General features: G+C 41.6%; 1 pseudogene; it reads right to left on the minus strand.

Moving 5' to 3' along the window:
• Positions 1-3,625: 3,625 nt before the first annotated feature.
• LOC103527820 lies at positions 3,626-13,763 on the minus strand (annotated as a pseudogene).
• Positions 13,764-23,180: the final 9,417 nt, after the last annotated feature.

Consider the following 23,180-nt stretch of genomic DNA (forward strand, 5'->3'; position numbering starts at 1 on the left):
CATCCAGGTGGGTTTCAAATATTTCTGGAGAAAATCTCTCTCCCTTATTCTCTTTTTATCTTCCCTTGGGAGACTAGTGGGGGGATAACAGAGAGCATCTCTCACTCTGTTATTGGCTAAAACTCTAACAAGGGGCCTACACAAGCTCTTCAAAATTTGTGTTCATTGGTACTTTATACCATCTGATCTATTTTAGGAATGTTCTAGCATGGAAGAGGCACCCATCAAGTTTTCGAGACACTTGTGGTGTAATTCCCCGAGAGGCATCCCAGCAAAAGAAGCTCAACACTGACTTTGTATGCCTTTGGGTCAGACCATCTAAAGCACTGACTAAAATATTCCTGTGCTAAAATTATCTGCCTTATGATTTTCAGTTTCTTATATTATTATTTTCGCATGATATTACTAAATAATATTTAGCCTCACAAATCATGAAAGGAAGAAGCAGTTTTTATTATGATAAGAGAAAGTACAGTTCTTATTCTTAAAACCATCCACTCTCATGAATATACAAAGATTAGTTAATTTTATCACTGCCATTTAGTAGGTATAATAACAATAATTGATCTCATCTTCTGCAAGGAAAAAGCCTACAGCCTGAATAATTTTTCCACCTTCAGTTTTGTCATGACATGCTACATTATGTTCTACATATCACATGCAACTCTTAACCATGCAACTTCGGAGAGCCCAGGTGTGAAACCTCAGGTCTATTTAGGTACCAAACTATTGAAATCCATAAAACAATTTAGTGACCATAATGCTCAGTTTGGGCAGGCCTAAATCTGGTATGGACATCAGTGAGGAGCCCACAGTCTGAAGTTTAAGAAGTTGCATTCTTTATAGGATGCTCTGGGACAATTTGGTCCCAGGAAAGAAATCTGCAAATACCACATCAGTGGAGGATCATGAAACATATACAACAGGAAACACAAAGAGAAGAAAGCAGAATTTTAAACAGATATAAAACTGGAAATTAGCAATACTTCTCTCAGGAGAACAGAAGTGATTTGATCTTCAGGTGCAGATAGGAATTAATACCAGATTTCATAGCCTGAATTTCCAGCCTCAAGAGCAGAGGAGTCAGAAGGAGCACCTGGTTCAGCTTTCACTGTGAGAACAGGCTCTGCATGTGGGATATCCTGTTGGTGGGTAACCTGTTGTGGCTTGGCAAGTATCTCATCAGTGTAACACCCTGCAGGTCATCACTGACCCACTACAGATCTCATCTACTTTAACCTGAAAAAAACATCTGGCCTGCCAATACCACTGAGAGAGGGTGACATTTGATAGATACTTCTGAAGTATCTACAAGCCCAGTTTCATTGTATTTGCCTGTGCTTTGTTGCTTGCCTGCCTGGGCTGTAATAATAAAGAATTGCAGTTCTCAGTGGAACCTGGATTTCTGACTGCAAAACAGCAGGAGAGCACTTGAAAAATTGAGTCACTGAAAAAAAAAAAAACAACAAACCAAAACACAAGAAAACCTCAAAGCAAACCAAACCAAAACCAAACCTCTATGTCTCAGTGGAAAGAGCTAATATGACAGAGTTATTTTGTGCTTTAATAAGAAGTATAACTCCACCTACAGAGGAAACATGGCCCAGATCCAAACCAAGGCTTACATACCCTGATTAGTACTGACATGGAAACATGAAGCCTTCTGACCAAAACAGCTGTCTCCAACACTGACTGCCCAAGTTACTAACCTCAAAACCAGCAAAACCCCACAGCACCTGAAGTGGTCCTCAGGAGGTGCCCACCCTGCAAACAGGTCAGTTTCTAGTTTAGTTTTTCCAGTTCAATGGATGCTGGGTGGGAGAAATTTTGGCCTTTGTGGGGGGATCGATGTTTGGATACCAAGGAATATCAGAAAATTTATAGAAGATGCACTAACAGATTATAGGTGATTCTTAATGTAACAAATTCACAAAAGAGTTTGAAGTTTGATGTTATGAAACAATGGTTCTCTTTCACATTGTTTTGTTACTATGAGCAGTAAGCTGTGACCTTAATGAAAACAGCAAGAAGAGTCTAAACTGGTATCTAATCCATTGCTGGGAAGAAAACATCAAGACATTTTGTTCCCTATTAGCATCCTATACACAGCACAAGCAGAGTGTCATGAATATTTTTTACATCTTTCCCTTGAAAAATCCACTACTTTTAGCACTTTTATTTAAACAAACTGCATTTTTCTGAGAAAGAAAAAAAAATTCTCCAAAAAAAAATTCTACTGCAATATTTAGTGGTTTTTGCTATAAAAATAAGCTTCAGAACTTTCAGTGGATCTGCATCGTTTTAAATAATAAATAGTCTGAATTTAACTTGTATTTTTTTTCTTTTAAAGAAGAAACATTCTAAATTCAATTTCTTTCTTATTTATTGGCTGTGGTTTAGTCACAGTCTCATCTAACTTAAATGGAATTTAAAATATTTCTTCCTATAGTGGAGTTCTATCAAAAAAATAATGAAAGTTTTTCCCATTTGCCTGGAAGAGCTCTATTAACATAGTGTTTTTCACCTCACAATCATTTGTTATTTACATAGTTATTTATTATGGCTCACTGAGGTTAGATATGTGGATAATAACATATATTGGAAGAATGAAAAGCTGTTAAGAGGTAAAAAACCACAAAAGTCTAAGCCTGGTGGGTTCTTTAAGGTTCTGGGACAAAAGGAATAACAGAGACCCGTGGGAGCTGGATAATGTCTTCCCTATGTTTTCCTGAGTCAAATAGAAAAAAGCAGGAAACCCAGCATAGGTCCCATAAGTCTCTTATTTTTCTTATGACTATTTGTCTGTTCTTTTTCCAGCTACAGAGATTCTAGAGACACAGTTCTTTCACATATATATTATCTGTGTGCATATACCTATTTTTATGTATGTTATTAATTATTTCATTCGAGTACATTCTCTTTTAGTGCTTAACCCATGGGAAGCTGAGAAGCTGGAGGTTCCCAGAGTGCCCTGAAGATGTGCCAGGTATGCTTTCTGCTCATGGTTATCTCTACAAGAACATTCTTCTCCCTGCTGACTGGAAGGAGAGCCCTGGAAACCTTTCCACAACTTCCAAAGGATGGATCTTACAGTGACAGTTGTGGCATAAATAAATTTATTGTTCAAGATTATAAAGTTGTTTGGTCCTATTGGTCACATCTCTGCAACAGTCATGGGGTGCTATCATTACTTCTAAATTTAAAAGTCATTGGAGTATTGCAATGGTCAATGGAAGCAGGCCTAGCTGAGATGGAGCTCCTGCCCCCAGCATTACTTATCAATTTTGTTTTAAATAAACAAAACCAAAAAAACCTCACAATGAGAACTTTTGTTGTTGGACTAGACAGTATGCATTCATTTCTCAGTAAAGATGCCAATCAACAAAGTGTGGCTTGTCTTTTTTTTTTCCTGATCTCCTGATTCTTTCCCTCCTTTCTACCTACTGGAGAGTTCAAAGCATGAGCACCTCTATTATGTGGGAAATGAAAGAGGAAAACATGGAATTGAATTCACTCAGGTGGAAAGTTAGCTAGAAACCTCCCCCCTCCCATCTTCCATTTTCTGGGATGGTGCTCTGTTCAGTATGCCATCCAGTAAGAGACAGATAAGGGTAGACTTCCTCTCTTAGACATCTGTCTGGAAGTTCTTAGGATTCAAATGTAGTTATGTCAAGGCGCTCCAGGTTCTTCACAGACATCCATTGTCCTTTGTGCAGACAAAGATGCCCACTACACACCTCAGCTGCTGCTGTGACATTGATAATGTAGGGCTCTAATTCAGTATCAAAGAATTTTTACACCTCTGTGCAGCTACTCTCTAAATGGTAGAAAAAAATTTTTAGCTGATGTGAAACAAACCACTCTATTTTTTATTTTTTGTTTCTGAAATATGTGAAATGTATAAGCCACATTAATGAATTAATTCAAGATAATTTAAATTTTACTAATTTAAAGGATTGTTAGGAAGTTTGATAGAGCAAACATAACCCAGTGGAGGTGCAAAGGGCCTCAGCAACTTGCACTCCCCAGATAACACCACAGCCTGGAGATCTACAAGGAGGCCATGACTGACACTAGAAACTCAGATAGTGACAGAATGGCTGTATGGCAAGAGCATGGGGGTCCAGAGCTGATGGAGATGCCTTTGTCACTTGACACAGTTGGAAGGAAGTTCAGCCTTCTATTCACATTACCTCTGGCAGAAATCACAGCTGAATATTTACAAAAAAATGGCTGAAGTGATTGAATTTACTGAGTACAACTGAACACTTATTTTCAACCACTCATTCTCATGCTGCCTGGGTATTTTATACTATCTGCCAGGAGAAAAGCAGCCCAGAACACCCATTTCACACAGCTTTAATGACAAAGTATTTTCTCATGACAAAGTTTGATGCGATGGCTGAAAGCTCCAGGCTGTGATGGAGTCTCAGAAATCAGTCTTTGATTTGAGCATGGCAAAGTCTGATATCATGTAATACAAAGCCTCTCCATCTGATCTCAACACCCTGCTTCATTTTAGTTGCCCACACAGAGGCAAAAATGGAATTCCCACAACCAGACAAGTTGCTGAGCACCACTGGTGTAGTGATGTGCTAATGACTGATGTGCTAATCACACTTCCGGTGATTTCCTGGTGTTTTATCCAGCTGTAAGGGATAATATTGAGCAACAGTGTTCCAGGATGCCTGATATGAGCCATTAGCTTCCTTCCCTGTGAGCCTCACAAGGCCTTGTTGAGGCAGATAGAACTGACCATGTCCTATTGTCATCCTGACTGGGGGGCAAGGACTGCTAAGCAGTCAGCTCAGCTGCTGCTGAGTCCTTTTAACTTGGGAAATCAGGTGGTGTCTGTAAAAAGGGTAAAACATGGATCTTAAATGTTGCATTTAAATCAGGTACAGGCTTTCCTCTGATGAAGTTAAATTCATATCTTGACAAATAGCAATGCCTGCAGTTACCAGGGCACACCCTCAAAAAATGTTAATAAGATCTTGCCACACTGAAAACAGTAAAGACATCAATGACAGGCTAATTCAGTATTTCACAGACTTTATGAAGTAATCCAATGATTTGTTATGTGGCTATCCCCTCGACTACATTTTCTTTTTATTTTGGTTCCTACAAGCTGTATTCTATTGTGGCTGGAGGTTTGCTAACTGGAGTACAAAAATTATTAATGTAAGCTGCAAACTTAGGTACTGCCTGTGATATTGGTAATAAGCAAATGAACAAATGCTGGGACACAATTTACTTCAATGCAAATTTTAACATAATTATTTGATATCTCCTTAATTGCTAGAAACACCAAAAATATTTTCATTGAAGTGGGATTTTTAACACAAGAATCCCCTAAAGCATTCCCTCAAGTCTGTTTTTGCTGATAAGGGGGAGGAGAGAGCCATTCTGCTATGTCAGTCGGTAGTTTTCCCCATCCCTCTCCAACTGGAAAGATGTGATTCCAAAGGCCTGCATTGTCCTTGCTGCTTTCCCTAGGATCTCATTCAGCATCTTGTAAAAACCTTAGAAAAAGTCACTGCAAATAGGCACACGTTATAGGAGAATGAGGTGGGTGGACCCTGGCAGGATTCCAGGTGCCCACCAAAGCTGCTCTATCACTTCCCTCCTCAGCAGAACACTGGGAGAGAAAATGTAATGAGAGGCTTGTAGGGTGTGATAAGGACAGGGAGAGATCCCTCACCCATTACCATGATGGGCAAAACAGACTCAGGTTGGGGAAATTTTTTTTATTTATTACCAATAAAATCAGAGAAGGGTAATGAGAAGTAAAACCAAATCTTAAAACTCCTTTCTCCACTTCTCCCTTCTTCCCAAGCTCAGCTTCAGTCCTGAGTTCTCTTCCTCTTCTCCCCAGCAACACAGGGGGATGAGGAATGGGGGCTCTGGTCAGTCCATCACAGGTGTCTCTGCCACTCCTTCTCAGGATGGGGACTCCTCACACTTTTCTCTGGTGTAGGGTCAATCCCATGGGAGACAGTCCTCCATTAACTTCTCCAGTATGAGTCCTTCCCATGGGCTGAAGTCCTGCAGGAGACTTCTCTAGCATGGGTCTCCCGTGGGTCCACAAGTTCTGCCAGGGATTTACTCCAGCTTGGGTAAGTGACCTTACTTACATGACCCCTTAGTCCAGGGGGTCACAGCCTGATCCAGTGTAGGGCTTCCATAGGATACATATGGATATCTGCTCCAGTGCTGCCCTCCCTGGGCTGCAGAGGCACAGCCTGCCTCACCAGGGGCTGCTCCTGGAGCATCTCCTCCTCCTTCACTGACCTTGGTGTCTGAAGAGTTTTTGCTCTCACATATTCTCACTCCTATCTCTGGCTGAAGGTGCACAGGTCTGGGGCTTTTTCTGTCCTTTTATTATCCCAGAGGTGCTACCGCAGCCACTGATGGGCTCAGCCTTGGCTAGTGGTGGGTCCATCTTGAGGCCATCTGGCACTGACTCTGGTCAGAAGCTTCTGGCATCTTCTCACAGAAGCCCCCCCTGTAGCCCCTATAATACCAAAACCTGGTCACACAAACCACTCCCTCATACAGAGGGAGAATATCAGCATCGTGCAAACTTGAATTAAAAAGAAAATGCAACACTTGCTGAATCTTCATAATTCCAGTTTCAATTTTCATATTCTTTCTAGATTTGTTCCAGATGTCTTTCACTGTACTTTCCCCTCATACTGGAGGCTTTATGGAGAGGTTATTTGGTGCTTCGATGTGTATCCTTAATTGGAATGGTGATTAAGGACCAGCAACAAGTGAATTACTATGCCACATGAACTGCAGATAAAAGAGCATTGATATGCAAGGGATTCCCTTGACACCATCATTGATTTAAGGGAGATTGAGGGCCACAGCACATTAAGAATCAAAGTAGAAAAACTTCACAGGAATTAGTTGCCTGAAGGGAAAAAGAGGTGGAAACAGGTCGTAAAATGGCAAAGGGGATGAACACCAGCCTGCAACAGCTATTGATGTCCACTATTCTCTTCTTGCAAAGCTAAGGCAGGGCAAACTGGATAAAAGCACTAAAGGAGGTGCCTAACCTTCTTTAATTCCTAAGAATAGACATTTGCCTTCAAGCCAGAAAGAAGTGCAGCCTGGGAAGTTTAAACTGGGAAGTTTACTGAGTGATGCCAGTACTAGGTGAGGACCTAGTAGGAGAGGGAGCAAACGCTCCTCTCCAGGCAAGGGGCCAGCTTCTGACTATGCCCTTGGGCTGAAAGACTGAGCATAGCCTTTGAAAAGTAAACACAGCTCACTTGATAACCTCTGAAACAGAAATTGAGACCTTCTGGTAGTACAGTCACTGTCTACAGAGGAAAACTAAGTCAGGGCTGCAACAGGTATGACATGTTGCTTCCAGCAGAAACCATATGATCTTCATCCAGTTTTTGTGAGGATGTGCAGAGTCACATAGAGAAAGAGTAGGGTAGAGCACTTATCTTGGAAATGCTTGTGTGTATGTGTGTGTTCTGCTGATGTGAGCTGTACTCCTTGGTTCTGATGGTTTGCCAGCTCTAAGTAGGATAAGGCACAAAATTGGAGACAGAAAGACTGCTAGTCTCAATTTCCTATTCTGATGTGACACTGAGCAAGCTGCTAACATCTCTGCCTCAGTTTCCCTTCTATACAAGGGGCAGCTTTCTGGGGATTAGTGATTTCATATCTGAACAGAAGAAAGTACTTAAAGAGGATTAATGTATTAACTACCTCCTGAATACTACATCAAATTGCAGAAATCCTTTTAATCCATTCAAATGCATCTTTGAGTATAGCATAGTGATGAGCTAAAGCAGCAAAAATAGGTATTTGAGGCTGCATTTTTTTCTTCAGAACATTGAGCACTTTAAAGCATGTGGTCGATTAACTTGAACCAGTAGAGCTTGTCCAAGTAGGAGGTTTTCCATCCTGATGCACCATCTGCAAGAACAGTTAAAGCATAAATGCAGCCCACATTGTTCCAGCAAAAGCTTTCCATAGGGAGAAATAATAAATGTTCATCTCCATAACCTACTCAAGCATATACAAATATGGGCAAAACATAATCTTAGGGTGTCATGGAGTAAATTCTTAGGATTCATCCATCCTAAACTAATAAAAATACATAATGTTTTTGTTGTTTCCAAGGATTTTCTTAATGCAAATGGAAGGATACAGGGCTGCACCGCTATCCCAGTGCCAGGAAAGTTCATTGTTCCTCAGCTTCACTCTTTGGGCAGGAACCAGTGTAGTTCATGGAAACTGTAACTGGGACAGTTAGGGTATAAATAGCATCTCCACAGGCCCTTTGGACTGCTTTCCATTCCTGATGCAATTGTTTTCTTCATAAAAACTTTAGCACTTTCTTCAAAGGAAAGTCTAGCTAAATGTTCAACATCATTTGCTGAAATGTTCCCTTCAATTTCAGTTGAGAGTCTCCTTTACATTCTTCTGTAGGCACCTTTTGCATCCCAGTGCAGGCTCACTGAGGTCTCCATTGCTCCCAGGATATAACAACTGATCCATTAATATCCTTAGCTTGGATGTAAGAGTTAATGTCACAGTTAGCTTATTCCAGATGAGTCTGCAAACTGAGCTCTGGGGTAGGCCACCATTCACAGGAACTTCCTGTGATGTGTACCAAGGAAAATAGCTGAACCTATTAAACTAAATTATGGTAATGTTCTGCCCTCTTGCTTTAGCTGATGGGCTTACTATTATATGGAAGTTTTCCAGGTTCAGTATGACACTGTATATGGGGGAGCACAGGTCTGTCAGCTGTTCCAGGTGGCTGTGAAGTTCTCCCTCTCCCAAACCAGCAGTTGGGCTGGTTTCACAGCAAGGGAGGTCTCAATGAGTGCTATGTGCACCCATCCCAGGGGGTGAAAGATGAATGATGATTAATGATATCCCAGTTTCAGGAAGTATTCTCATGACCTAAGAGACATTGTTAGGCAGATCTCTCAGTTTGTCTGTAAAACATCACAGAAGAGGCATTAGTATTTATTCTATGTATGGCTATATGAGCTGGTATCAGCCACGTCCAGATATCTACCATGGTGAAGAAACAAACTACCAACACTGAAGAAACAAAGTGGGCACAATATGATCCAAAGGGGCAGATTCCCATGTGAAGTAAATGAGTGTGAAGTCAGTGCACCCACAGTCACTTTTCTCATCAGTTCAGGTATTACTGAAATCACCAGGGATGATGCCATCACTTCAGTAGCCCCCAGGGTGTCTTAGTGGCTGTGAGGGTTGCAATTGGAAACATCAATGAAGAAATGGTTTCCATATTCTGGAAAGATTGATGATGAAATGGTTTCCCTATTCTTCAAGCTCTCTCAATAATAACAATGGTAACTATATAATGAAACCTTGGTTTTTATCACTCTCTTCACAGCTTTGTGAACATCCCTGACCTGTCTAGTTCAGACCCAGACAAAAACACTCCAAATAGCTCTAAGCCCACACACATATTTCACTGTCGTTTTGCAGTACCATAAAGGGATAGAAGTTCATACCCCTGACAGCAATAAAGCAGACCCTTGACTGCCTGTTCTAAGCTATTTGTTAGCCTGGTAGCACTATCTCATGCAGCTAGCGTCTTATAGACCAGCTCAGATAGGTCTTGACAACACTGCATTGTGCAATGTTGACTTTGCTTCTAGGGCCTGTGGCCACTGCTATGAGCAGCATCGTTAGTCACAAGGTCCCTGATGATTATGTGTGTATTAAGCAGAAAAGAAACCAGATATGCAGAAACATCTGCATGCTTGTACTGTGTATGTAAGAGAGAGAGAGTTTTATCCACCCTGCAACTTCAGGCTCCACCCTGAATTCAAAACCCTGGGTAAATCCCATAGAGCTGCACACTCAACCATCAGGGATGATCATGGATTAGTATTAGAGTCCTAATTGTTCTTCCTCAGTCTTTGTCAACCTGTTTATCTCTTCTGGGATTGTCACCTGATGGAGGTGGGGATCCTGTGTTTCATTTGGGCAGCCAGACTGTTCCATATACTACTGTGAATAGCTCATCTATGTTATCTTTCCTTCATCACAAACCAGAAAAATAATCAGTTGTAGTTATGTACCTGGTGTGCTTTTTCTGAACCTCCCCAGTCACCAATTTCTGTGCTATTTTAGTGTAGAGTTAGCATGACCTAATTTCAGGTACCTGCAGCAGAAATATCAACATCCAAGGTAGCCAACCTAAGTACTTTTAATGAGCTGTGGGTGCTTTAGGATGCAGTTATCTGACAGTGTGAGACAACAGAGTGCTCTGAAGCATCAGAGATGTGCCTGCTCCTCCTGCTGACCAGACAAGCAGTCTGCAGGGCCAATTCAGCACAACTGCAGAACTCAGTATTTCATCAAAGCAGCCTCACTCCATGAGATTCACAATATTTTTTGTTTAGTGGAGTTCCAGATTTTTAAAACCACTATCCACATATCCACAACTGCTATATTGGTATTAATGGGCCTTTTGGAAAATTATATTAACGAAAATTAGCCCAATTTGCTGAGTATCTCTCAGAAAGTGTATACCATGCCAATAAATCAAACTCAGCAAACTCAGCAAAACCACTCAGGGCTTGTCAGCATTAAAAGCCAAGCTGAAGTTTCTTGCTAGAAGGATGTACAGCTGAAGATGGAGGGTCTTGCAAGGACACAACCAACTAGATGACCTGCTGTAGAAAGTTAAACTCGCTGCCCCATCTACCCCAGAGGAACACAGAGAAGCCCTTTCCTAACAGCCCAACAGCCCCTACACCAGATCCTGCCTGGGATCAGCATGGGCTTACCAGGGAGGCCAGTGGTGCCAAGCAACTTGGTCAGCTTTGCCTACAACCATCTGGGAAATAAAGAGACCTTGCTATGCTGGAGCATCATTGCAGAGCACTGCTTTCAGAGTTCACAGAGAATGTAAGAAAATCCTGGCAGAGGGCAGCAAAACCCTACAATTAATTTATTTTCAGTTGCAGCATATAATTCTAACTTGCAGGAGGTTGGGTTCCCCCTGTGAGAGCTGTACCTCCATCCTGCCTCTCTGCTCCAGGTGCTTGGCACAGTTGGGTTGAGGAGGTGTCACTGACTGGGCTGGGCACAAATCTGGGGTATTTTATCCCAGATTTCACTGGGGTGAACACTTCCCACGCAGGGCTTGTATCATTTGGCACAAGGCACCAGCATCATGTGCGGTGGCCACTCATGCCATGGGGCATCCTGTGGCATCACCTGTGCACCACAAGCAGGCCCAGGGCTGCCCACCCAGGCTGCATCAAAACCCAAGGGCTCACCAGGAACTACTCCTGCTGGGCTCTGCCCACAGGTAGGAAGTGGGGAGGCTCAGTAGTGCCCATGCCTGGGTTAGCACATCTCTCCTTGGGCAGGCAGGGGTGCCATTAGCTGCACACTTTACTACCTGCTAGATATACTGATTTGCTGCCCAAAAGGCCCTCTGAGCTGACACATGGGAAAGGTAGTATCAGCAAGCTGAAGGAAAACCAACCAAACAACAGAACAGAACCTCCAAAACAACAACAAAAAACCACTACCTTTATCACTATAGGCTACCAAAGGCTATGGGGAAGTGACAGATCATCCTGCCCCCTAAGAAAATCTTGCCATGGGGAACTTAACACAGAAAGATATTTGAAGTTGCTCTCTTATTAAGGAGAAAACACCACTTTATATTCTGTGTGAGGGCAAATCATTGAGATTTACTGAGTTCCAATTTTATGCCTCTTGGTAGCCATCACACAAGCACATACATGCTCCAGCTGGGAGCAGGCTCTGAAATTACCTGTTTGCAGCATGCAGAAAAGATGTCCTGTGCCCAGACTCAGCTGAGTACTCTTTCCTTTATCCAGACTCTTCAAAGTGTCTTCTAGTTGTGCAGGATTCCAACATGTTAGAACCTTCTCTTCTTGTTGCTAGGTATTGCTTTCATTTGCATCTGTTACAGCTGATAAAAAAAGGGATGAATGCATCCCATTGTACCCCTTCTGCTAATTATATTTTCCTCTATGAAGGAAAGAAACACCCTGCACCTTGGTGTCCAGCTGACACTGAAAATGCACAGTGGGCAGCAGTTCCTTGTCTTATTTAGACAACAGTCAGGTCCAGGTAGAACTAAGTAAAATCAACTTAAGACAGGCAGCTCTGAAGTGAATAGACAGAGAGAGTACTTGAACAAGATCACAGGATATTGCTGAAAAAAAATAGCTGGCTAAGTGATAAGAAAAAGACTAAGCATTCATCACATGATATAAACACTGAATCCTTTTCCCCTGGTTAATCTAGAGCTGAGGAATGTACTTTCCAGCATTTATCTTATTAAAAAACCCTCCTCCAGTGATGTTGCACTTTTTATATCAAGGGACTAGAAAAATTGTAAATGATGACTAAAGACAATGATCTTTTTTTCCTTTCTTGTTACCATTGTTACAACAATATGGCACTGACATAGAACAACCTTGATGGGCTTAAAACAGGCTGTCTCCACAGGCAAGCAGATTGCCAAACACCCTTATCAAAGAAATGCATGGTTTTTAAAACAAAAATTTTCACACCCACAGCGATCCAATAAAACCCCTGGATTTATATAGAATAATCCTTTTGTTGACTTTTTATCAGCAAACTCAAGCTGATACACTCAGAAGTCTGATGAGCTGGAACAAGTTTTGTCCAGTTGAAGTCATGCTGGCAGCAGCAAATCTTGCTCTCTGTGATGGATCTGGATTTGGAAGCAAATACCCTCACAAGCTGGTGACAGAGGAGATGACCTGGAGAGCCACAGAGCTTGCAGCAGCATTAGAGAGGATAGTATGAAAAGAGGCATTGCTGCCATTCTCCACCTTCTCTCATATGGATGGGGGCTCATTAGGCCAGAGCATCCTTAAGTGATTTGCCTCAATGACAGTATCTCTGTTATGTTAGAAAATGTGGGGGACTGACTATGAAGTTTAATTAATAATAAAAATGGAGCAGGACTTCACCTCACAATTATCTGGCATATGTGGTGACATTTATGGCTTATTAAAGCAGAGATTCAAAATCCTTTAGTATGGGGCTTCACTAATGCGGCTGAAGGTGCTAGGAATCCTAAGCATCATGAACTACAGGGAGACATTTTATAGTGCTTCAAATTTAGGGCTGGGTGCCTTCAAAATGATGCAAAGTAAAGTATGGATTTGTTGTAATAGAGCTATTTCCTGCACCTGTAAGGAAAAAGGTGAATAAAGCACCAAAAACTATAATTCAGCATTTTAACATATGTATTACAGGTTAGAAGGCAGCAATTTTGTAGAAAAATTTAACTTATTATGATGAATTGGGACTGTTGGGCCTAGAAGAGTAGATTTTAGCAGATGAGTTAAAAAACTTTGTCGTGTTCATCAGTGGAGCCATCTGTGCTCTGTCATCTCATCTCCTTTTGCCACTATAGTGGATTTTACTATTATGTACATGACAACCCTTGCATTCTGGTGTCCTGCTGGATGGCTGGACTGATGATTAAGGAAAATAAAGAAAAATTATTAAGTGTCCTTAGGCTATTGAGTTCTCTTCCACAGCATGATGCATAGGTATGCTTCTTCTGTAGACAATTGCTCCTTACAGTTGTCCAGCCTGGAAGAAGACTCATGCTTAGGCCTAGCAAAAAGGCAATTTGATGGAATTATTTAATGGCCCACTGAACCATTCATAAGATCAGTTTCCATACCTAGCTTGTACTTCTGTGATGCTGGTGACTGGGTCATTTTCTGGCATATACTGAGATAACTACAAAGCATCTTTGTCCTATGTCCAGCCTGACAAACCTGACTATTCTCCAGATCACAGTTTTCCTCCTCTTTTAAGCTCAGAGGTTTTCCAGTACCACTCCTTTTCCAAAGAGGCTATCCTTGGCATTAGGAGCTATATTTTGGATGCTTATACTACAAAATAAACATAATGGCCTGAAGCCTGGAAAACCTGGGTGGTGCTAACACATGTCCTCATGTGATGGCATGGATTACACCATGTGCAAAGCAGGAAGATTCACATTCTTTGAGGAAGATTCACGTCAGCCTCAAGACAAGAAGACCATGTCCAGGAGTGTGCTTAAACTGACTGCCAGGATGCCCATGTTTCCTGCCACACTGCTCATTTTTCTGCAGTTCAAAATACCCACAACCTGGGTATTTTGGGCAACCTGTCTCCAGGCTGCTTTAGAAAAGAAATGTTGGAACCCATTTTAAGGCACCAGAACTGCTTGGACTCTCCATCTCCAGGGAGCTCCTGACCACATGGTGAATCCATGCAGCATGGACCAGATGTGGGTGTGATGGCATGTCAGGCCACTACCATCCTCTTTTTCCTGCATTTCTGAGCTTACTGAGAGAAATGAGAAACTACCAACAGTTTAGTGATTGCTTACTCTGATTCCCCATAGCATTTTGAATTGTGTTGAACTGATTCTTTTAAGAAGTAGTTTTTCCCTCTGTCCATTTGCCTGATTCAATCGTATCATAAATCCACATTGAAAACTAAATAAAGGATGCTTGATGTTCTGAGCATATTCTTCTCACAGAAATTTACCGAATGGTTAGCCCTGCACAATAGAAGGAGTTGCCTCTCCTCCCACTAACTTTCCAGGGAGTCCAGCAGAGTTACTTTGTATTTACACTGGGATAAGATCGAGCCCCCAGACTGTGCAGAACAAACACCCACAGGCACACAGGGGTGATTACAGCTTGCACCCAGCAGCAGCAGATTCGGGTGACATTCTTTTCTTCCCACTCCTACAACCTAGCTGTAACACAACAATGAAAGGCTTTTGATTTTCCACTCCCTAGCTGAGTGTTGCATTAGAACTAAATGTTATTGTTGGAGGAAACACAACAATTCAGTGTTGTCAGTCTTAGGGATTATGGCAATTATTTTAAACCAGGAGTCATGTAAACCTTCGTAAGCCTCATGTATGGATAGAGACTTTGAACAAACCTACCAAGCCTTGCTCCCTGGCTGTGCCCCAGCACAACCCCTCCATCAAGCTCTTATCAGCTGCTGTATCACCTGTATGAACACAGGGGAATATTTCAAGGACCTGCCGCTGACTGTCTTTGCAGCAACTGGTGGGTGCTAGGAACTAATGGACTGATGCCAGCCTAAAAGGGAAAATCTAAGGATGAACAAAGCAAACAGTAATGTTTATGCCAGATTTTCAGCTACTACAAATCAATGAAGATAAACCATCTTAGAGCAGACGAGGTTGTGCTCCTTTAAGAGCAGAGAAATGACAACAAAATTAAAATAGGAGATTGCATTCTGGAAAATCCCAAGTCAAGCTCTTTCTGTGGGTTAACTCTACCACTCAAATTAGCATCTTCACTTCAATCAGATCAGTTTATTATTAGGTTTTTATCCAAGTATATTCAGAGCTGAATATTGCTGCTGAGGTACCAATGAAACACCAGCACTTACACATCACTTACTTCCAATTCAAGGTGCATCAGTACTTAAATTCCTGCAGAGGCCCAGGGAGAGTTTGCCTTTTTTCTTTCCACTTCCAGGTTCAGAAAAATTGTTACTTGTTCAAATTCCACAAAATAAAGTTTGATGCTGAGACTTAATAAAAAAGTACTTGACCTTGGAGCAGTCCAAAGTTTCCAAAGGGCTTTATTTCATGCTTGTCCTAATTAACCCCATGTGATCAGCATTGTTTACCACTGTAGGTAATCAAAGAATTTCAGGAGCTTTGTGTATGACTCAGTTCCACCAGGCCTGAAGAAGCACCTTTGACAGAGCAGTGGAGAGGCACACAAGTGGAGAGGCCTCCATCCTGTCCCCACAAAGGTCAAATTGCATCTCATGGAGGGGCAGTGGTCCCCCATGGCTACCACATGAGCAAGCTGAGGATGAGAAGGGAAAGAGGGAAGGTCAGCATCTCCACCAGAGGGGCAGGAGGAAGGTCAGCATCCTCACCAGGGCCTGTGTTCTCCCATGCACAGGATCCCCATAGCAAACAACCTCCACCAGGGCCTTGGGTCCTCCCTATGCCAAGGCAGCCTAGCATGGGGGAGGTGATACTTGCTGTGGGTCTCTTTTAACATCCCAGCCAAGAATCTTGTGCAGAACCAGAGGGATGGATTCCCTGAGCATTGAAATGCTTGTACTGATGTTCACTGCCACTCCCTACAAAGAGAGCCATGAGGGGACATGGGGTAACAACACAGGGAGAAGGCAAGTGTCAGATTAAGAGAAAGCATCTGCCCTCTGTGTGCATGATATTGCAGCCAAGGAGTGAGTAAGCCCCAGAGGGTTTCCATCAGATACCTCCCCTCTAACAGTGGGAAATAGAGGGTGAGTAACACATAGCCAAGGTAAGGAGCAATTTCAGTAAAGGAAAAACTAAATAGTTTTTGTTCTGTCCTGGAAACCCAGCATCTGAAGGAGCAATATAAAAAATGCTCTTAATAATCTGCTGTCTAATTGACTGAGGAGGTTATTACTAGCATGGAAATGAACATAATTTTTCCAAAAGCTGCCCACAAATGTCAGACTGCTTGACTGTCTGAGGAGAGAAAACAAGACCAATACTCTGGGCTGCTTTGCTTCCTGCTCATACTGGAGAGAACCTTAAATAAAAGCCTGAAGAATTTGTGCTGTAATGGAAAAATGAGAAAGGATCTTTGACTCTCTCAAGAAAACAGGCTGCCAGCATGTTAAAATATCATCCTAGGCAAAAAATAAACAAATGTCTGCAGAGGCTTACATTTATTGCTGAAATAGGAGCAGCTGCATGAGCAAAGTTTAAAATATTGTCCTTTGAAATTATAGAAGCCTACTTATTTTTAGCTTGTTAGATGCTGTTATCTTCCTGTATGAACACAGTTACATAATGGACATAATCCACACGGCAGCCGAGGCCATACGTGCCAAGCTATAGGGTTACACAACTGCTTCCAAGCTCCTTCCCAACAGGCAGAAAACAAAGCATCACACCCTTCCTAAATGTGCTGCTTCTTCTGGGTTGATCCCATGTACATGTATGTTATAATCTACACATCCATATGCTCATTCATATATACACATACACATGGATGTACATTAACACACACACATATACCCTTGTTGTCTTATTACAGCTAAAACAGGGTTTTCATTGAATCAGAAAAATGCAACCTTAATTAAACAGTTGACATTACACAAGGGATAAACTGGTGTGTTGGAACTATTAAAAGCAGCAAACTTAAATCTCAAGCACATGCTTACTTTGGGAAGCTGTGGAAAGTGCTCTCCCTTCTTCTCTAATGTGACCTCTAGTTGCTCCTTACTGCTGTGTGTTATGGTATGTGGAAATAATATAGCAACATTGCTGAATAAGAATAATTTGGAGGCTTTAATCTCATTAAGCACTATGTGACATCATTGTTTTCCTGTGGTTTGTTTTTTTGGGGTTGTTTGTTTTTTTTTTTTGCTCCAAAGAAGCTATACTTTTCCCAGCCAATATCATTATATCATTCTTCAAAGTGTACAGAACTATCGTTTCCAATTTATTTTTAGAGTAACATGTGTTTGCAAATACTCCCACTCTCTGAGTCTAGCCCAGATTGACAGGAAATTACTTTTCCTGAAATGTAAACAAAAAAGAAGTTGTGTCTGCCACAGCCTCTTAAACATATCAAAGTTTCTTTGGCAAAGTCTTTCATGTGTCTCCTTACTATGAATAATGTGCAGTTTTAATTCACTTTCAGTGCTAACCTGAGGTAATGTTTAATTTAAGCAACTTTTAAATTATTAGTATTTTAGTAATTTTTAACAGAAAAAAATGCACACATGCCTGTTTACAGAGTTGCAAATCCAAACTGGTCTGGGTTCTCGTTCTGTTGGTTTTGTCTGTGAAGACTGTTTTTTTTCTATAACAAAATAATTCCTATTTTTTCAAAGCCACTGACCCTAGCAGAGAGCATTGCATTTGGAAAGAACTGCTGAAATGCAAAAATGCCAGTATGATTACATTCAAATAGTGAGTGTTTCTCATCTGTTTTCTCCTTTAAGCCTCAGTGGCAAAAGGGGACTTCAGAAAACATAATAAATATCCATGTTCTGAGGTTGTGCCACTCCAGGTGATCTTGAGCAGCCCTTTGTTAGGCATCTGGTGAGGCAATGAGGCCCGTGCTGGTCACGTCATGAATTCCTCATCTCTGGGGGAGCCCAGCAAGCTCCTTGGCATGGCAATACCCCCTATCCTTGGACCAACCTGGTGTCCTTTGTCACCCTCTGAGGCACAGAGGACACCACCAGGTACTGCCTCTCCCCTTCCACACAAACCTGAGGAACAGGTTGGGTGAGCCACAGGTGATGCTGTCAGCTTCATACCAAGGATGCTGACTCACTATGTATCATCTTCAGTGGCAACACTCAACCCATGGCTTTGCTATGATTTCTCTCTGGGTTTTGCCCACTTCCTTGGCCCCAGTTCAGCTGTGAGAGCAGTGCAATGTGAGTAAGACCAAAGGATTACCTCTGACTTTAGAAAAAGCATGAGGAGAAGAGAAGGCACCTGTTTTTTGATATGGAAATGTTTGACCTGGAAGGTTCCCCAGTAGAGGTCAGTGCAAGGGCATCCAAAATGTGTACCAGCACAAGCAGGGCAGAAAACACCATGCTACAGGGATGGGAGTGAGAGGAAAGGCTGGAAATGGGAAGAGGATGCCAGCAGCATGTAAAGCTGGTCAAACTGGGAGTGCAGCCGCACACATCTACCCATCAGACTGCAGTGGAATGAAAGGAGTCCCAGCCTTTCCATACATTTATGAGTTACTCATAACATGCAACATTTTATTAAGCTCAACACCAAGCAGTGGTGAGAGAGGAAAGGAAATGAACAGAACTTTTCCCAAAATTTCCAAGTTTTGGAATGATAAATCATTAAATTTGAGAAAAGCTGGTAGCATGTCAGTAATGCTTCTGTTGGTATTGTTTATTCTCCGATGAGAAGCAGAGGATTAGAGGAATCTACAGCTCAGTTTTTGGGGAGGGTAAAGATTTATGGTCTGAGTCCATTATCATCTTGAAGCAAGGGTGGTTCAGATGAAATACTGCAAATCCTTGTTCCAGAAACCAGTGTCCACTTCCCTAGATCAACTCTACTTTAAGAGCTCATTCTAGCTAGAAATATCATTATAAAGGTTATAGCATAGTTCTCTGCTGCTTCAAATTCTCCCTCCTTCAAACAATTCTAACACAGATGGAAATTGGATTGTGTCCCTCCAAAGACTGGACCATACAACCAGAACAACAAAAAAAATTGTTGTGAAAATTATGTGTACAAGAATTATCAGGGAAGATTTACAACATTACTAAATAGGCTGTAATGGGAAATGCACTTTGCCAAGCTTTCTCTGTTTGCTGTTAATGTCCTCTACAGTAGCATCTGGAGTTTGATTTGATCCAAAGTATGATCCAAGACAGAAGTACATTTATAAAGAAATAAATTGTTGTGATTGTAACTACAGGATACTGTTTAGGAGGATCAGTTAAGTAGGGGGGAATAAAAAGATACATCTCTCTTACATTCCAGGTAGTTGTGCTTTGCTAGAAAGTCTAGTTTTGAGTTTGGTTCCAGTCTTTAGACCTGGATTAAGTGGCTCAATTAGTTAAAGATTTATTTTTAAGACAATATTAATTTAATAGTAATGAAACATAAAAAGTCCTCATTACCATTTATTTCACATTTCTCTTTAGGGAAGAGAGGAGGAGAAAGAAAAGACACCACGTCAGTGAACCCTCCACTGGAAGTGGTCTGCGTCCTCAGATGAGCACAAAGCACACACAAAGAAGGAAAGGGAGCAAAGGAGCCTTTGGCCTCTTCTGCTTTTGTGGCATCTGGCAAGCTGGCTCTGCAGGGTGATGTGTGCTTTGTGGTCCTGCCAAGAGTCAGGACTTTGCATGATCCCATTCTGCACCCACCCTATCACAGGGCACTGATGTGGCATCACAGTGTGACACTATCCTGATGGGTGGCCTAAGGCCTGTATGGTCACCTGTGGTGCTGAGGGGGGTCAAATCCATCCTGATTTGGTACTGGCCAGCATAAGTTGTTGTTCCACATGGGAGCATGCAAAATGTGGGAGCCCTTACATGCATCTGTGCAATCTCTGCCTGCCCTCAGTCAGCAGACAGCTGCCTACAACCACACAACTGGGAACTGTGGTTGTAAACATCTTCCAGGGACACTGTTTTATAGTAAATCTTATTTTCTTTACAAAAGGAAGGACTTTAACTATGCGAAATAAAAAAGTCTATAAAATTACATTTGCTTAGATGCTTGGTTCTATCAGTAATTATGAAGAAGCCCAGACCAAAAAGTGACTTTGGTGTGCTACTTAAGACAATCTGGTGATGAGGATGCAGAACTGGGCTTATGGTTCATAGAAATATAAGAGCCAAATTCAACTTGTTTCCAGGCAGATGTACTACCACAGACACCCAAATGTCATGTAAGTGGTAACCTAGAATAAAGAGGAGCCATTGGAAAAATTTACACTTCACGTAAAGTGAACTTTTGTAGGGGTCTTTCAGTGTATCCTAAGAGATGTATATACGACAGACTGAATCAGGAATATTACCATTTTACCCACAGCATTTGTGTTGTTTGTATAAACTTCACATGAAGTACCAGAATTTTAGCTGGTGAAGATGTTAAGTAATTTTAATTGAATTTATCCTATTTAAATATACTGTATATATAACTCTACAAAGTTTATTCATATAAGCCTACAGAAATCATGGAAGAATTTTACAAAGCAAAACACTGTATTATAAAAACACATTTCACTGACACAACGTATGGGCATTATTGTATTTCCACATCAACCTTGGTTTAATTCGGACCCCCCACTTTAAATGCAGACCTGCACTAGTGACAAGTATTTAGCAAAAATGGACTAGTAGTTTCTATGCTTTTAATATAGCAAAGTGTGTACAAGTTCCCCTTGGAGTTTAGTAAGCTCTGAATTGAGTAAAGCAGGATATATATAATCAATACTACGTATTTGAAAAGGTAAACACCCTAGTGTTAGTCTGGGTGTAGTTCCTAACAACTCATTTTTTCTGAACTCCAATCCTTTCTCTCCCACACCAACACAATGAAGTTTTTTACTTTTACTTTGGCTGCCATCCATTGCCATTATTCACTACAAAGCAAAAGGTCCGTGACAAAGCTCTCAGCACAACATATCATTACAGAGCACCTCACAATACCTAGCACTAAGTCTATTTCACTGAAGTCAGTCCCTTTTCAGTGTCCAGGTTTTAAGGGATCAGAGCAGCCTTAACACATCCACTCTGTGTCTGTTGTGAGCTGAGTCTTCAGCTCAAGGGGATCTGAGCATTGCAGTTCACACCAGCTGTGAATCTACTCCTGGCAAACCAAAGAAGGCTTTTTTTTTGTGGGGCTATCATGAAAAAATGTTTAGAGATAACAGGAGATTACAGAGGTCATAGGACAGCCCAGCAGATTATAATGCATAAAGATAGGTTAATGTTTAAAGTAATTTAGGGCAGCATCAAGAAGGGGACCTGGCAAAGGGCCAGATTCAAACTTTCTTACGTAGTTAAGAATTCTCTCCACATAGCCTTGCTGATTTTAACCAAACTGCCACAGGGATAGGACCATTTGTAATGTAAGCAATGAAGTCTTGACAAAAAGACCAGGGAGTAGTCAGAGTAAAAAACATGTCTGAGACCTACATGTGAGTTTCTTACTAATTTGTATGTCCATGCTCTGGAATGACACTCAGTTCAACATATCATGCAAAATCTCAGAAAAAAATTATTTTAATATATTCCCAAAGTCAGATAGAAATGTAGGGAAATTCTTGGGTTTGTCATCAATTCCATTCAGGCATTCACTCTTTGTTACATTGAAAAGCTGTGTGGAACACAGATAGTTCTTCGATGGAATGTATATGCTCCCACATCAACATGGATCAATGAATAACTGCAACTGGACATGCCACAAGCTGATGGGACAGTGTTTTATGGATGCTAAATTAACCAGTAATCAGTGGTTCTTTGAGGGACAACACCTCCAAAGAGGTCCCGTCTGAAGCCCAAGGCTTCAAGCCAAAAATGTTGCTAGTAGGTGGAGTTCTTCTACTCCCCTGCATGAATGAGATGCATGTTGGCAGTGGGGTCTGTCAGACTGTTCCTGTTTCCCACTTGCTTACCAGCCCATTTGGTTGACTGACTGCCCAAGAGCATCAGAAGAGCAGAGCTACCAGACCCATGTAGTTAGCAGAGCAGAAAGCAAAGGCCCTCAGCAGCCCTAAAGGCTGCAGTGATACCAAGCAGCAAAGCTCCCTGCTTCCCCAGGGGCTGGAGAAGGAGGAGAAACACTTTCTCATCACCTGCCTGGGCGGGAGAAGTTGCCAGGTGCTGGTGCCATTCTCAGAGCTCAGGAGCCCCTCACCTAAGCACATACACTTGCTGCTGGTTGACTAGCACTGTGGCAAAATCAACATCTGACCCATAGGCTGGTAATTGCAGAGATTTTTAGTCAAACAGTACCTTTGCAACTGATGGTACAAAACTACCACTGTAAATATTGGCACCTCTAGAAGTGATATAATAAAACTAGACCTTGAGACACTGAAATATAATTTTTTTTAATGTGTGCTCTGGTGTATAACTCTGTACTCTTCACGTGTCTATGCAGAAGCAGTGGGATTAGTGAGTTGCAGTGGATGTGGTTCTGGGCAAGCTGCTGGTCCTGACACAAAATGCCATTTGACTTCAGCAAGAGCTGCAGTGAACAGCTCGTAATCCCTGGTCCATATGAAAACTGTCCTTATCTGCATATATTGTCATCCATCCCTGAAATTGGCTCTGTGTCCTTTTTTTAAGCTTCTACATGGGCAAATCCTTGTACAGCTTTATTAAACTTTTTTACTCAAGTAAAGCTTTATCTGTTGAACATGCGACTAAAACATGACTAAATGGTAAAGGAGCTGGTAAAAAAGAGGGGGCTGCTTTCAAAATGTTTAATGACTGGAGCAATTCCAGGAGTAGGAGCTGAGGAAAACAACATTAAACCATTAAATCAACTATGTGTTCTTCATAAGGAAAACTTCCTAAGGAACAGAAGTCTTCGTGGCACCATTTATTCCCTTCCTCTGTCTCCACAGACT

The sequence above is a fragment of the Calypte anna genome, chromosome 1 (assembly GCF_003957555.1).
Source record: "Calypte anna isolate BGI_N300 chromosome 1, bCalAnn1_v1.p, whole genome shotgun sequence".
NCBI lineage: Eukaryota > Metazoa > Chordata > Aves > Apodiformes > Trochilidae > Calypte > Calypte anna.